Source organism: Vombatus ursinus, unplaced genomic scaffold, assembly GCF_900497805.2.
Source record: "Vombatus ursinus unplaced genomic scaffold, bare-nosed wombat genome assembly UNPS02014813.1, whole genome shotgun sequence".
Taxonomy (NCBI): domain Eukaryota; kingdom Metazoa; phylum Chordata; class Mammalia; order Diprotodontia; family Vombatidae; genus Vombatus; species Vombatus ursinus.
The window spans coordinates 33,144,699-33,159,173 of NW_020954591.1; the positions used below are offsets into that span (position 1 = coordinate 33,144,699).

General features: G+C 40.8%; 1 protein-coding gene and 1 long non-coding RNA gene across 3 annotated transcripts in view; one reads left to right on the top strand and one right to left on the bottom strand.

The window, feature by feature from the left end:
• Nucleotides 1-14,475, top strand: part of KIRREL3 (kirre like nephrin family adhesion molecule 3) — a 753,551-nt gene that overhangs the window by 310,047 nt on the left and 429,029 nt on the right. The gene's annotated exons all lie outside the window — the stretch shown is intronic.
• The window catches only part of LOC114022839, a 19,129-nt gene continuing 6,342 nt past the window's right edge, over nucleotides 1,689-14,475 (bottom strand). Inside the window, exons 2-3 of the long non-coding RNA XR_003566706.1 lie at nucleotides 2,729-2,925; nucleotides 1,689-1,773 (exon numbers count right to left, since the gene is read on the bottom strand). This is a non-coding gene — a long non-coding RNA (uncharacterized LOC114022839). The remainder of the gene's footprint in view (nucleotides 1,774-2,728; nucleotides 2,926-14,475) is intronic.

Below are 14,475 nucleotides of genomic sequence, written 5' to 3' on the forward strand. Positions count from 1 at the left end.
ATGAAGGACAAACCACAACAACAACCTGTGAGTATTCTCCAGCTCATTATACAGATGAGGAAACTGAGGCAAACAAGGTTAAGTGATTTGCCCAGTGTCACACACCTAGTAAGTATCTGAGGCCAGATTTGAGCTCAAAAAGATGAGTCTTCCTGACTTAAGCCTGGCACTCTACCCACTATACCACCTTGCTGCCCTTTCCACAAAGTACCTTGGGTCAGTATGGAAAAGAGGGGTAATAATATGTGACAATGACAAGAAGATGCTGACATACAGCAGCGATGAGGATGAGGATGAGGATGATGATGAACCCAAGAGCTTCAAGAATAGCACTGCCTCTAGCCCAGTGCCCTCAGCCATCATCCTGAGAAGCAATTCCCACAGAGATGCAGCCCAACAACCTTTCCTGCAGGTGCTACAGCCACAGCTACCTAAGACCAGAAAAAAAATCAATCAACCAATAAACATTTATTAAAGGCCTACTATGTGCCAGGCACTGTGATAAGCATTGGGGATATAAAAAGAGGCAAAAGACAATCCATTCCCTCAAGGAGCTTAAAACATAATGAGGAAGACAACATGCAGACAAATATATACAAAGTAAGTTATGTGCAAAATAAACAGGAAATAATTAACAGAGGAGAGGCTTCCTATAGAAGGTGAGATTTTAGTTGAGATTTAAAGGAAGCAGTCAGGGAGGTCAGTAGTCAGAGCAGAAGAGAGAGAGTATTCCAGGCATGGGGGCCAGCCGGAGAAAAATACCTGGAGCCAAGACTTGGAGTCCCTCATTCATAGAACAGCTAGGAAGCCAGTGTCACTGAATCAAAGAGTACATGTCAGGGAGTAAATGTAAGAACACCGGAAAGGTAGGAGGGGGCTAGGTTATAGAGGGCTTTGAATACCAAACAGAGCATTTTGTATTTGCTCCTGGAAACATTAGGAAGCCATTAGAGTTGCCACCAAAGTTTTTGTCACTATCATCTGGTTCCAAATCAGAAATTAATTTGATTTTATCAGTGGTAATGACATTCATAAACAGTCATTGTCATCCGCTTTGCTGCTGCACCCTCAGGTCCATGGGACTTTTCTATCTGATGTACTGCTGAAACCTTCCACATTGCATCATCTTTCTCCATTTGAAGGTAAACTCCTTGAGAAGAGAGAATGTCTTTTTTTATTTGAATCCCCTAGCACTTAGCACAGTGCCTGGAACACAGTTTATTAACTGGTTATTTTCTGTGTTTTCAGTAGCTGTAGCACCTGCAGGAACAGTTGCTGAAATTTTCGTCTGCCATAGGGACTGCTTCCCAGGATGAGGGTTGAGGGTGCTGGGCTGGAAGCAGTGCTATTCCCAAGGCTCTTGGGTTCATCATCTTTGTCACCATCATCGTTGCTGTTGTGCGACATCATCATCTCATCATGTCATCATGTTATCCAGAGGAAGTACTTGATAAATGCTCGAACTGAGACCTGTTAAGCACCTTAGCTTAAAAAGGCCAAGGATCCCCACTGCATCCTGGGCTATCTCCAGTCATCCTGATTTCTATCTGGCCACTGGACCCAGATGGCTCCGGGGGTGAAAGTGAGGCTGGTGACTTTGCACAGCCCTCCCTCACTTAAATTCAATTCACTTCCATGTCATAGCATCACCTTCCTGATGTCATGGTCCTCTTTGAAAACAAAGGACAAACAGCAACCCATGATTCAGTCATTCATTCATTTATGATGATGGCACCGGTGACTTTGTGGAAGTTCCCGCTTTAGGCTCAAGGACTATGGAGAAAGGAAAGAGAAGGCTGGGGTGAGGGGAGAGAAACTGAATGGGGGCATCTGCTTTTGCTCAAACAACCAGAAGCATGGTGTATAGCAAAGCATTTGAGAGAGAGGTGGTAGAGGGAGAAGGAGTAGAAATAAGTAGGATGGAGAAGACTGCTTGAATCAAGAAAACAAGATGCATTTGTGACAAGAATAGATGGAAATAGATTGTGGCCAAGGAAAATCTTTTCCAACAACAGAGGGGGAAAAAGTTCAGGAAAGCACATATTCAGTCAGCACACAGAACCAGTTGCAGGCCATTTTCCTTTTATTCTTTCTTTCTTCTTTCTTTCCTTCTTTTCTTTCTTTTTTTCTAAACTTTATGATGTGTTTCTTTTTTTTTTCAAAAAGAGAAGAAGGGGAAAAGCTTTATCAAGCCCAGGCCTCATTTTGCATCAGAGAGTGGTATTGATTTTCCACCCATGACTGCTGAAAATTAGAATTTCTTCATGAAGCTGAGTTCTTTTCTAGTCATGTCCCTTATCTTTTTAAAATATGATTACCTGCACTTCATGGTTTCATGGTTAAAATCATAATGAACTTCACCCACCCAGTCAGTCCAAGAGATTCTATGGAAGCCAGCTGCCTGCCTGCCCATGTGTGTGTTGGCAGAAGAGAAGGCAGAGTCTGTGGGTCCCAGTGATTTTTTTCTTTGCTTACTTAAGGCCCTATCTTTGGGCCACAGGTCTATTGACTTACTACTAATTTTCTTGTCAGGATAATTCTTCCAATCAAGATTTAAAACAAACTGGGTGGTTACTAAAGTACTGGAGATTAAAGCCTAATGCTTTTTTTATTTGATTAAGACGCCTCTTATCTGGATTCTTGGGGACTAATTTTAGTTCAGTTGCAGACCTTCCTTAAAGGGCCAGGGGTTGTTTGTTTGGAGCAAATACTTTCTCTTCCTACCTACCTTTCCTGCTGGGTATTTGCTCACTGAGAAGAAGAAATAGATTATTCCCACTGCATCAATCTCCAGGCAGCTACTCAGTGCAATTTTCTTCAGTGTCTTGCCATGAAAAGAAGACTAGCCATTTCCTAAGTGATGATTTAAGGTGACCTATATTTTAGCAAACTGCTGGATTCGTCATCGTCTTCTCTCTTGCCAACCTGTTGAACCAGAAACCCCATTAGAAAACAGCCCTTTTGTGAATTTAGTAAAGAGATGGCTAAAAGAAAGGGAAGCTAGTAATCAAGAAACAACATGGGGGTGCAGCTGAATAATTCTCTTTGCTTCCCCTCTTTCCTTTTAATATTAAAGATTGTTTTTACCCATCACCACCCATCTACTTCTCTTTACTTCTCACCATTCTTTCTGACAATGATATTCAGACTCCAAATTGACTAGATCTTGCTGGTGTCTTGGCATTTTCTGTGCATTACACTATGGTTATCTGATGAAAGCTATCCATCTAGCCAGGTCACTCAGTCTGACATCGAGACCAGGGAACAGAGAGAGGGCCATGAAAGTAGAGTGCCAGAGTCTGTATATGGGCTGTTTGGGAGTATTTAACATCTTTATTTTGCATCAAGTTTTCTTTTAATTTCACTTTCTATTAAAAGTCTTCTCAGAGCTAATGCAATAAATTTAGATCTGCAGCCAGATGCAAAGCAAAACTTTTGGCAGAGAATATTCTATCAAAAGACATTGCAAATGAAATATGCTCTCCCTTGGGGATTATTCTACAGTTTAATTTAATTTGATATTTCAAATTAAATTAATTCAAATGGTTATGCAGTTCCCAGGGAAAACAGACTTCATTTATGATGTTCTGCCACCAAATTGTTTAGCAGCTATCATATATCTTATATTGTTAACTAAGAATGATAAATAGTGACAAGGTAGACTTTTCTCCTCATTTCACAGCTCCTGTCTTCAACAGAATACAAGCAAACCCCTTCCAACACTGTGCTCACTAACTGTGCCGCATAAATATTTATTAAGAACATTATAGTTAAGAATAATACTTTCTGTGGACCCTTCTATCTAATCATCTCAAACCACGTAATGAAGATGTATGAAGCCCCTTGAGGGAAACAGATGTGGTGGTTCCCATTTTATAGATGAAGAAACAGGTGGTAATGAGACTTACCCAGTCTCATAAAGGGAAACAGACAGAAATCCAACCCAAGTGCCCATATTCCCTAGCCTAGGTTTTATTAGATTATGTTCCAAGTTATAAACTTCCTACTTCTTCTCTTAGAAGAAGCATCGATAAGGGAAATAACACTTGAGCAAGTCAGAAGATCTGGTTTGGACTTCTAGCACCAGCATTTATTAGTGGTATGACTATGGACATCTTACTTTATTTCTGAACCTCAGTTTCCTCATCTGTAAAATGTAGATAATAATATTCATAAAAGACTTGTGCAGAAAGCCTTTTGCAAACCTCAAAGTACTTTATAAATATGTGTTATTCCATAAAATGGGACTAATAAACACTCGCACAGAAAAGACAATATAATATAAAGGATAGACAGCTAGCCTTGGATTCAGGAGCACCTAGGTTTATGTTCTTCCCTATGACACATACTGGCTTTACATGGTTTGAGATGATTAGATCGAAGAGTCTGCAGAAAGCATTATTCTTAATTATAATAATGTTAATAAATATTTTGTATTAATTTTTTCCATACTTCAAATCTCTATTTTGTTTTGACTGTATGGACGGTCTAGAAGACCATAATAGTAACAGCTCACAGATCTATGGCACTTGGAGACTTGCAAAGCAGTTACCTTATAACAATTATATGACTGATGTATGTATGTGTGTATTTATGTGTATGTGTGTGTGTGTGTGTGTGTGTGTGTGTGTGTGTGTGTGTGTACACACATAAGCAGACCAACGATTTCATTGATATAGGAAACATCCTATAAGGAAATTTCCTCTACCAGTGCAGATCAGTACCTTCTCTACAACTTAAAATCTTAGACTTTTTTGTCTTCCCTTCACAGCCCTTGTCTTTAATAGAATATAAGTAAACCCTTCTAACACTGTGTTCATGAACTGCCTTAAAGAACAATGTTTCCATCATCATCCTTTGTTTGGTTGATTGGTTGATTAGTTGGTTGGGTGGCAAGTTGGTTTGTAGGTCAGTTGGTTGGTTTTCCTAAAAAATCTAGATAATTGCTTTAACTCTCCACTTCACTTTGCCTATATAGACATCAAGCTGAGGGTAATAGCCCACTCCCTAGGGTGCTAATGGCTCTTCAGATCATCTAAAGGGCTTCCTCAAAACCTGAATGCCTCTCTGTGCTCATAGTGGAAGAGAGATACAGACCTCCCCTGTGAGGCATGGAAGAATTCTTTTACCTGCTATGACACTAGGTCACTTTGATTTGAGAGAGCTTCTCTGGTGTGTGGAGTTCATACACAAACACTGAGCTAAACATTCTCTTCTCAGGATTCTGCATCCCCCTCACCCCCATATATTACCACTTCACTCCAGATTTTTCCCCTTTCTTCTATAGAACAGGTTTGTTAGATATAGGCTCTTCTTGGAGTCCATTAACCCCTAACTAACCAGGTGCTAATGTGGAAAACACAGGGCCATTAAGGAGGTACCTACATCTCTGCCATCACCTTCTGATCCATAGGTCTCACAAAATTCCTAGATTAGCTACAAACCAAAAATAATAATAATTATGTGCTCTGCAGAGATTCTGGTCTAGAATAAAACGCTAGATTCCTTCTGCAGTCAACCAATATTTTCTTCACTGGATGGATGGATGTTTTCAAGATAGAACTGGGCTTATACTCACCTTCTTACCCCCAAACTTAAATTGGGCGGGGAGAGAAAAAGCAACAAAAATTTAGAGATTTTTTTTCTTCTTTTTTGTCCTTTCTATCACTGAAGTGAATTCTTCCCTCAGAAGTAGAAATAGTAAATTCCATTATTTTATAACCCTTGTCAAGGCATCAAGGCAGTGTGATATAGTGTATACATAACTAGGCCTGGAATTGGAAGCTGGAAAACCTAGGATAAAACCTGTGTAATTATGGACAAGTCATTTAATCTCTCCGAGTCTCAGTTCTCTCATTGGTAATATATTATAATGTTATAATATAATATAACAACCTAACATAATACAACATAATATTATATTATAACATAGCATAACACAACATAGCACAATGCAATATAATATAATGATGATGATGTTGATGATGATGTCAATAATAATAATAGCATCCATCACACGGGCTTGTTATGAGGATTCAGTGAGACAATGTGTGTAAAGTATTTTGCAGACCTCAACATAGTATTCAAGTGTGAGTTATTACTGACAGGGAAATAGAGTCTGGGCTTCACTGGGATGAGAAGGGCAGAATGAGGAAGATGATTTTATCAATGACTTGGAGGAAGACAAAGATAGCATGCTTATGAAACCTTTAGGGGACATGAAGCTCAGAGGGATTACTAAAATGTTGGCTGATCAAGCCAGGATCCAACAAAGTCTTGACATGCTGGAATGACAAGATAAATCTAATAAGATGGAATTTAATACAGATAAGTCTAACACACTTTAGTGAGGTTCAAACAAAATAGCTTTACAAGTACGGAACAGGACAGGCATGGCTAGACAATAATCTTTGTGAAAAGACCTGAAGGCTTTAGTAGACTGCAAAATCAGTATGAGTCAGTAGTGTTACATGGCAATCCCAAAAGCTAAGTGTCCAGAATAAGCCAGATAGTCATTGAATGGAATATTGTATTTAGTTTGGGATGCCACATTTTAGGAAAGACATGGGCAAACTAGAACATGTTAAAAATCAGCGTCATTCAGTGAAGAAAAGTATTGTCTCTGAAATCACAGAACCTGGATTCAAATCCCTTCTCTGGTGCTTACTACCTGTGTGACCTTGGGCAAATCACTTGAATACCTAGGCTTCAATTTCTTTCTCTGGAAAATAGGCTCCATAAAGTTCCTTCCAGTTCCAAAAAGAAGGTGACTTACATGGGGAGTACATTGAGTACTGTGCCATGTAAGCATTAGTTAAAGGAACTAAGCACATTAAGCCTGGATAAGAGGACTTAAAAGACACATGATAAATATCTGAAAGTATTTGGACGGCCGTCATGTGGAGGAGAGCTGAGGTTTATTCTGTTGGTTCCCAAAGGTTAAAACTCTGAGAGTAATGGAATGTAGTTGTAGCTTTAGGTTCAATGTGAAGAACAACTTCTTAATAATTAGAGCTGTCCAAAAGTAGAGCAAGTTTCCTTGGGAAGTTAAAGGTTAAATTTTTTTTAATACTATAGACCTTCAAGTAGAGAGTGGATGACCAATGTTGGGGTATCCTGGAAAGGAGTTTGATGGCCTTTCCTTTCACTTCCACTCTGAGATCCTGAATCTCTGGTATTTTGTGACTTATCCTGTGGATTCAAGTGCTTCCTGTGTTGAAAGAGTTGAATGTGCTGTGATGATGCTCATGTACCATTTGTTCTCCTTGTGGGGATGATTTTATTGAGCAATCATTATTATTAACATATTAATGATGCTGTTAGGCCTATAGCTGCATTATTAGGCACTCAGCACCCAATCAGCACCTAGAATTCCTTGAACTCCTATAGACCTGAGTTTGATGCTGTTCATAGGCTATCCTAAATGTGTTTTCTAGGGAAAATCAAGAAATAAACAAGAGTAGACCCTATGGGGGACTTGAAGGGCTGAACTGAAGATTTATTAATTAAGGTTGGAACCCAGAACCTAAAGATTACATAAACTTAGGGTTTTTTAATCAGTTTACCCATCCATCCTCTTTCTTTTTGGTCTTTCTCTCTTTGACTCTGTGGTTTTCTTCTTCATACATTCAGATAGATGGACATTGCTATCTACATCTAAGCTCATTCTTCCTCTCTATGGGGTCTCTCTCTGTTTCCCTCTTGTTTCTTTGTCTCTCTGATTCTCTGTCTATATATCTCTGTCTCTCTGGGTCTATATCTCTCTGCCTCTGATCATCTCTTTTGTTCTCTTTCTCTTTCTGTTTCTCTCTATCTCTTTGCTTCCCTGTCTCTGTGTCTTTCTCATTCTTTCTCTTTCCTTCTATCCTTTCTCACCATCAATATGTATTCATTTACAGACCACTTTTCATCTGACCTTTTACTGGCCAGCAATCATTCCTGACCTCTGAAAGCTTATATTCTAAAAAATATTTCAACTCTTTCTCTTATTTAGTGACAAGTTATATAGAAAATGGCCCTTATGAGAAATACTTAAAAAATTGAAATTACTTAGGAGAGGAGGAGAAAAACCTGAGAGTTGTTTTTAAAAACAGCCTGTAAGTCTGTTAAAGGGGTTATTGTAACCCTCCCAGCTGTTCTGCAATGCCTATATCAATGGAAGAGAAGGAAAAGTGATTTGCTCGCGGCTATAGATATTTAGGTTATGTATAAAGAACTTTCTGGCTGTGCAGAGTTGTTAAGCACTGAGATGGTTTACTTAAGGAGGCTGTCCTTGAAGACCTTTGAGAATAAGACAGTTTACTTTCTGGGATGTTTTAAGAATAAGGCCAGGGGAATGGATGAGAGCCTCAACAGTCTTGGATTCTCTCATTTGTATAATGTCTTACTGTTTTCAAATTGCTTTTAAGTATATATCAACCAGGTGCCACATCTACACAATCAGATTAAAATGGAGACATGACCAGACAATAGTTCGTCTGAAAAAACCTTGAGGTTTTGTGACTGCAAACTCAAATGAGTCAGTAACATAACATGGCAGACAGAAAAGCAATACCAATTGACAGTATTCCGATTGTGGGAGATGGCAGTCCCATTATACTCAGCTCCCGCTAGACCACACCTGAAATATTGTGTTCAGTTTCGGGCACCATATTTTAGGAACAATAAATTTTAATTGTGTGGACCACCAAGTCAAATTCATTTGACCTGAACGAACCAGATCGGCTCCCCACACTCTGCCTAATTCACATTGGTTGTGGTAACATCTCCAGAGAGGCGAATTAGTTGAAATCTTTTTGACATAAAGAACTTAATTGGATTTATAAAAATCCATAAGTGCTATGATCCTCTTAAAGATGGGTGCTATATAAATCAAGAGTATCATTACCATTGTTATTATGAATTATTATTATGATATTAATTATGCCATTCCTATCTACCCAAATGAATGAGTCAGCACTGCTCATACTAGAATCTGTGGTTCTAGAAGGATGTATCTGCAGCTGGCTGGACAGAGGCATCAGTGAGATCTTTAGGACCTATTTAGTTCTTGGTGAAGTAGCAGACACAAAAAAAAGCATTTCTGTTCCAGCCTGGGTTGGGCCACTTCCCTCTCCAGATGCCCTCTGCTAAACTCCTCAGCAAAATAATTTATTATGATATTATTCATCATAATTCATCACATTATTATAAGTTATAAATCAATTTGATTAAACATACATAAATACCTACTAGATGCAACATACTATACTTGAAAGCAGGCTGACTCAGAGGTGCTTTAATCCTCCTCCACCCCATCAGTCTTTACCAAAGGTTCAGCTGGTGTGTAAGAGCCTCCGTTTGCAAGTATGTGCATAGGAGGCCAAGTGACTAGTCTTAACCTTGCAGCATTTGTCAGTGCTTCAATTGGACCTCTGCAACCAAAGCAAGCATAATCTTGGATATTAACAGGGAACTAGCCAGAAGCTAGTCTAGCTAGCTAGACTTTTGGCAAGTCATTTTGCTTCCCTGGGACTCAGTTTCCTCATCTGTAAAATGAAAGGATTGGGCTACCTTTTCCCTAAAGCCCATTTTAACTCAAAAACTCTTGGATTTATGAGTTAATGGAAAGACAGCATAATTCAATGGAAAACCAACTAGCCTTTGAGCTAGAAAAGCCTGACTCTGACATTTATTGATCACACAACCCTAAGCAAGTAACTTAACTCTTCAGTTCCCCAGCAACTCTTTAAGATATAAGTTGCAAAGAAAGTACCTACTTGTGTTGGTAGAGGGAGTTTTTGCTTCTGGGAGTTTCCTAAAACAAATAAAATACATGGCCAATTCCTATGTACTACAGAGTGGAGAATGTGGCCTTCCCATGTACTTCCACTGCTTTCTCAGTGGAGTATTATTGGGAAAAAAACAATGAATTTGAAGCCAGTGAACCTCATCCTGACACGCTCCTTAGATGACCTTGCTAAATTGTTTAACCTGGCTGAGCTTCAGGGTGCATATGTGTAAACTTAGAAAGTTGGTCTGAATGATCTCTCATATTCCTGGTGGTTCTAAATTCTGGGATCCTATGACTCTAGGACATTTGAAGCCCACCTGAGTGGGTTGGGGTAGTGTGATGATGAATTTGAATTTCAGTGTCTGTTATTTCCAGTTACCAGGATCCCATGCAAGCAACTGGTGAAGGCTGGGGTGGGGGGGAACGTGTCTTTTTGTTTTCTACCCTTCCTTGAAATGAAAGCATTGACATGAAGAGAAAACAAAAGTTGGCAGGGGGCAGGGGTGGGTGGGAACCATTTGGGAAAGAAAGTACTTGAAAAATGGCCTATCTTCTCTTCGAGATGCTCTTGTAATATAATTATGAGCCATCTGTTAACCTCCTCTCCCCCACGAGTGATCTTTTTAGTTCTCAACAGCTGTACAACCCCAAGAGAAAGCAGAAGAGCACTTTCACTGAGGACATCAAGGAGGGGCATAAGTTACACAGTCAACGCAATTTAGAAAAGGTGTAGGAAATCCAAGCAAAACTTAAATACCAATAAACGTTCTAGGGATTAGCAGATAAGTCGTATCAGGAGAGAGCAAGAGAGCTAACTGTACGTGGTTGAGAAAGGATACAGCTCAGAGGGAACACAATCACAGTCTATAAATACCTCCAAGAAAACAGAATAAATGAAGTAAGGGAATTAATCGCCAGCTCAGAAGTTGGGAGGACAAGGCTGCAATGGCCTTTGGCTAGGGGAGGGAAAGTCAATGTGGAACATTAAAGAAAAGTTCAGAGTGATTGGGCATTGGAAATGGCTCCTTAGGGGATGTGGCTGTGACTCCGTCACTGCCCAGAGATGGGAGAAGAGATGAGATTAAGTGCTAACAGGAATGAAAGAGGAAGCCTGCGAAAGGCTAGATGGAGGTCACACAGGGTGACCCCAGTAGGCTCTCCCACCTATGATTCCATGAACTGGGTAGTAATTACTTGCTCTTACAAATTGCTTGGTAAATATGCTTAGTAAATCAAAGAGGCCCAGCTCACCTGTGCTGCTCAGGAGGACTCAGTAAAGATCAAAGGCCATGTACTCCCCAGAGGCTGCCATATATAGTGGAGTCTATCCATGGGCTTCTTGGCGGGGGAGAGAGGTAGCTTTTTGGATGATATAACACCTCCACAACTGAATAGCCATTTGCTAACATGAAAAATAAAAATAGCTGATACTTATATAGCATTTTATATATAATTTCTCATCTGATCCTAACTGCAATGAGATACACTTTATATTTTTATCCCTATTTCCTAAGTGAAGAAACAAAGGTTTAGATGCAGTGGAAAGGCTAATAGAGACAAGGGACCTGGGTTTAAATTTTGTCTCTGCCGCTTATAATTTGTATGACCTTGAAGGATCATAGGATCATAGGTAGGAGTAGGAGCTGGAAGGGACTTTAGAAGTCATTTACTCAACCTCTTTTTTTTTTAAAGACTAGATTTCCCCATCTCGCCAGGTGGTAAATACAGGGATCATTCTTAGGTCCAGTTCCATGACTATCGATCAGCGGGGGAGCTTTGGCCTGTTCCATTTGCCCCTTCTTAGGCAACCTGGTGGCCCATTACTCTCCAGAGACTTCCTACATTAATGCTGAAATGAGAACAGATTGCCCTGGTTCATGGCAGTTCAAAACCCCCAAGCTTGAGATCTGCCAGCCTCAGCCTCCCTGGCAGCAAGGGTTATCGATTCTACCGCCTCACCTGGCTCCAACTCCCTCATTTTGCTGCTGCTGCTGCTGCTGCTGCTGTTGTTATTCAATCATTTCAGTCATATCCAACTCTCTGTGACCCCATTTGGGGTTTTCTTGGCAAAGATACTGGAATCGTTTGCCATTTCCTTCTCCAGATCATTTTACAGGTGAGGAAACTGAGATCCATAGGGATTGTCCAAGGTCATTTAGCTAACAAGTATCTAAGGTTAGAGTTGAACCCAAATCTTCCTGGCTGCACATCCAGTGCTCTGCCCCCTACAGTGCAGTGCTTTGGGCGGTCACTTGACCTTTCTGGGCCCCAGTTTCATCATCCTTGTCATCATCATCATCATCATCACTAGCTTTTACTTGATGCTTTAAGGTTTGCAAAGTGTTTTACAAATATTATCTTATTTGATCCTCACCACAACCCTGGGAGGCGGGTGCTATTATGATCCCCATTTTTCAGATGAGGAAACTGAGGCAGACAGATTAAATGACTTGCCCAGGGTCACATAGCTAGTGTATAAGGCCGGATTTGGAATTTCTGACTCTAAATCCAATGCTCTATCCCTTGTGCCACCTAACTGCTTTCCTCAACAAAAACTGGATGACCTCTAGGACCCGGCAAGCTCCTAGACTCCCATGGTCAGATGCTTTGCCTACTATACCACGAGGATGATCCTTCCTTTATCAGTCAGGGTGTCTAGAATTAGATATCCTGTTCTCACTGTCCCTCCCTCCCACTTCAACTTTTCAGAGACACCGTTTCTTGAGTCAATCCCCTCCCTTAGCCCTCTTGCTGGACCCCCTCCCCTTTAAGAATAGTAATGGCAATAGTCTAGCCTAAGTACTTCAGTGAAGCTAGGGCCTTTTCCTCCACAGAGGCTGTTTAGAGATTGTCTAAAATGTCTGCTGGGAATAATTCTAGCCGTAGGCAGGCTCAAGAGTTATTGATGAAATAACCTTTTGGGGCCTGAGTCTGGGGTTTTGCAGATGCAGTGGCAAGATTATTGCTTAAGTGGGGACTCGATCAGGCGATGACCTAGAAAACATCTAGTTGTTTATTGCTTTCACAGATTCCTGAGGCTACTGCTGTCTCCTGCCACAGAGGCCAGGGCATCTTATTGGGAAAGGAAGTAAAAGGCAGCAGATGAGGGCATGAACATGCCCGTACCCCTGGCAACCTGAGAGTATGGAGGCAGCATCTTGCCCTGTGGACTGAGGCCTCAGCCTGGTTTGCATAGAGTAGCAATGAGAGAAAACCAATTTATTTTTCACCTCTTAGCTTTTTGCTTTCTTTCTCTTCATTTGGCTCAACTCAGCCTCGTAACTTGACCATATTCAAAGAATATCTAAATTAATCATCAACAAGGCATTTGTTCAAAGAGATGCTCTCTGCAGAGGGACGCCACACAAGGCCCTCTCCAGAGGAAAACAAGGGATCAGCTGCACATGAGCCCAATCCCAGCTATAACAATACGCAAAGGGGAAAGGGAGGGGTATTTGGGGATCAGGGAGCAAAAACTAAAGGCTGACCCCTTTGTGGCTCGAGGAGTCAAGTCACAAATAATGGCAGACCACATATGGCAGCTAGAGGCAGGAAGCCAAGACTGTTCCTTAAGGGGGCATCCAGGTGACCCAGTGGATGAAAAGATTTGTCCATGGTCACAAAGTTAGTGACTGTCTGAGGTGGGACTAAAACCCACGCCTCTTTGGTTCAACTAATATAAATTAAAATAATGAATAGTTGCATGGTGCGTTAAGGTTTACAAAGCACCCTATATCCCTATTTTATATGTGAGGAAATAGGTTGACAATGACTTGCTCAGGATCACACAGCTAGTAAGTTTATGAAAGACAGAATTTGAACTCAGGTCTTCCTCCAAGTCCAGCACCCTATCCACTCTTCCACACTTCCTCTCACTGAGCATAAAGGAGACAATCATTCATATAAATATCTGGGAATTTGGGGGTTGGGGTGGGGGGGTAGAGAAGGAGAGAACCTTTGGAAATGCAAATTTCAAGGCTCCATAGTAATATAACTAGTTATCAGTTTTCCCAAGCTTGCTTTACTGAGACCAGAGTGTATGAATATATTGTAAAATTCCATTTAGTCTTTTTTCAGATGTTGAAATGTGAACAAAATGTTATTTTTAATGAGCTAGGAAATTGTTCAGGCTTTCTCCCTCCCACCCTACCCCACCGTCTCTTTTTTTCTTTTTTTTTTTTAGTTGCTATAGGGTACACTACAAAGCTTTAGTTTGAAGCCTTTAATTTCCATGTGGTTTTCTTCAGGCAAAAGTGGCTATCTTGTGTCACAGGGAGTCGTTCACGCAGCCAAAGAGGCTCCTACCAGAGAAACTAAGGCTCCGGCTGCTGGAGACTCCAGTGTTGGGGGGAGGGGAGGCAAGGGGAAGAAAGAGGCAGGGTTAGAGAACCAAGGTTTTCTTAGAAGATTAGAATGCAGGAGGCATGTCCGAATGACAAATCCTCCAGAGCAGAGATTCTCAACTCCATCCTCCCTCAGCTGCCCTTCTCCCTCCCCTCCTCTCTCTGTCTCTACCTGTCTCTGTGTCTCTCAGTCTCTCTCTATCTCTGTCTCTGTCACTCTCTCTCTGTCTCTTTGTCTCCCACTCTGTCTCCATCTCTGTCTATCCTTATCTCTCTGTCTCTGTCTTTGTCTGTCTCTCTTTCACATACACATACACACACACACACACACACACACACACACACACACACACACACACA